At 38.3% G+C, this 2,184-nt stretch overlaps 1 long non-coding RNA gene across 2 annotated transcripts; it reads left to right on the forward strand.

Moving 5' to 3' along the window:
* Positions 1-250: 250 nt before the first annotated feature.
* On the forward strand, positions 251-1,810 carry LOC141652321 (uncharacterized). Of its 2 annotated transcripts, none has more exons than XR_012547140.1 (3): positions 251-300; positions 1,001-1,065; positions 1,742-1,810. It is a non-coding gene; the product is annotated as an uncharacterized LOC141652321 (long non-coding RNA). The 2 variants fall into 2 exon arrangements; XR_012547141.1 differs by lacking the exon at positions 1,742-1,810 and adding an exon at positions 1,374-1,503.
* Positions 1,811-2,184: the final 374 nt, after the last annotated feature.

The raw sequence follows: 2,184 nt of genomic DNA on the forward strand, positions 1-2,184 counted from the left end.
TATACAATAATTGTACTAGTAATAATAATAATAACAATATAATAATAATAATGATAATAAACACACACAAAAAACCACATGGGCCTAAGTGGGTGCCGATTGTAGGAGCTCAAAGTTGCCATATTTAACAAACAAAGCTCAACACAAAAACACTCTTAATTCTCACCAAACTCAAACCTAAGAAAAAGGGGAAAACAGAGAAGGATAAACGAGAGTTATAGGGAGAACGAAAGGTGCGACGAAGACGAAGGAGGACGGGATTGTGAGACAAGCATCGACCTTTATTCATTCCGCTTCATCGTAAGTTTAAACTAGCCTTTCTAATTAGTTTAATTGTTGTAATTAGGGTAGTAATTGGAAGTGAAACCATGTTAAGCCCTTTAATACCAATTAAAATATGTTAAGATGAATTGGAAAAAGGGATTGAGAGATTAGCTTGCTATTAACGAATTGTTACGATTCTTGATGCACGAAAACCCGACTTGTTGTGACCTTGGCTTGCCTTGGCTGAGATGGGGATGGGTTACGTGACTAAGGCTGGACTCGGGGGGGGCTGGTTGTGACTCATGTCCGTGGTGGTTGCGGATGACCGTGGTGTGTCGGGTGCCCGCGTTGAATTATTAATGATTGATTTATACTGATAACTAGTATTTTCTATCAAAGAGTTTATTAGAGTTAGTTAAGTAATCATGAGGTTGAATAATTAGCAAGGATATTGGTGTTCAAGATGTAAGGTAATGATCGTTGTTGACTTTACTATGGTTTATATTGAACCTTAATGCTGGCTAAGAGATTTTAGGAGACTAATACAACTTCGACGAAGAGCAATAGCAATTATGTATGGGTGTTAAAAGGAATGAGGGACATTGGTTTGGTTACAACTTGAGATTCGGGGTGCTATATTATACGAACTTGATTTTATGAAGTTACGGAGTTTTAGAGTTTTAAATTAAATTGTGAAGGCATTATCATTTGATTGTATGCTATTAATTAATGCTAGGTGACGGATTCGTAGAGGAGTTATTTTTAATTGTTGCTTGCTCGAACGGAATATTTGCTGAAAAGGTAGGGATTATCCTACTCAACTTATATATTTATCTGTTTCTTAATTGTTCATATATGTGGTTGTTTATATATTGCGATTGTGATTACGGATGTGGAGTTGAGAACATGGAGTTGGGTTGCTTATGAGTAGTGGTGATTGTCGTATTGTGATTGAAGGGACCGAACTGCTAGTCCTTGTGAGTTATTTGTTGAAGGGACCGATATACCGCTAGTCCTTGGTTATTATTTGAAGGGACCGATATACCGCTAGTCCTTGGTTATTATTTGAAGGGACCGATATACCGCTAGTCCTTGGTTACTATTTGAAGGGACCGGTCTGAGCAACCGCTAGTCCTTGTGGCGTCAGTTGATCACTGGCCGCCCCTCAGAGTCTCTTCTCTAGTAGGCTCACTACTAGGGAGATGTGCACATTCGGAGCTGAGGAAGCGTTAAGTCGGAGTTGGGAGAAGTGGATGTGATTGGAGTATAATATGGATGGATGAATGTTATGGGTGTCACCATAATCTGTGTTCATATGCACTGAGCGGGATTTATTATTATGCTAACAGTGTTGTCTTTATTTATGTCTTATTTATTTTCAGTATTTGTTATTGTATTGTTTAGTTAGTCCCTACTCAACCTCGTGGTTGACAGTGTATTCGTGAACACCTGCGGTGAACTATTTTATGGGGAGCAGATTTGACAGGTACTAAAGATTAGCTGACTTGGGAGCATTGGGATGAGAGCTCGACTTGGACCATAGTTGAAGTCTAGATCACATAGAACAATTATATCACTTTATTTATTTCCGCTGCGAGTTATAATATTTTATATTAAAGTTTTAGTTGGTTAAATTGTAATAAACCATTATTTCAGTTAAAGTTATTAAAGTACTTTGGTTTGTTTTAATTTGTATCATTTACCTCGGGCAACCGAGATGGTAGCAGTCCTATTTATTGGGAATGTCTTGCTAAAGGCTCCTAGATAAATGGGGGTGTTACAAAGTGGTATCAGAGCAAAACGATCCTCAGGCCTAACCAATGAATAATAATGAACTTAGGATGTGTCTAATAAAATGAACCCGGATAGAAACTGTTAGGAGCCCACTTAAGGCTTGGGATGAGTTAGGGGCCCCCTCAC

Source organism: Silene latifolia, chromosome 4 (assembly GCF_048544455.1).
Source record: "Silene latifolia isolate original U9 population chromosome 4, ASM4854445v1, whole genome shotgun sequence".
Lineage (NCBI taxonomy): Eukaryota > Viridiplantae > Streptophyta > Magnoliopsida > Caryophyllales > Caryophyllaceae > Silene > Silene latifolia.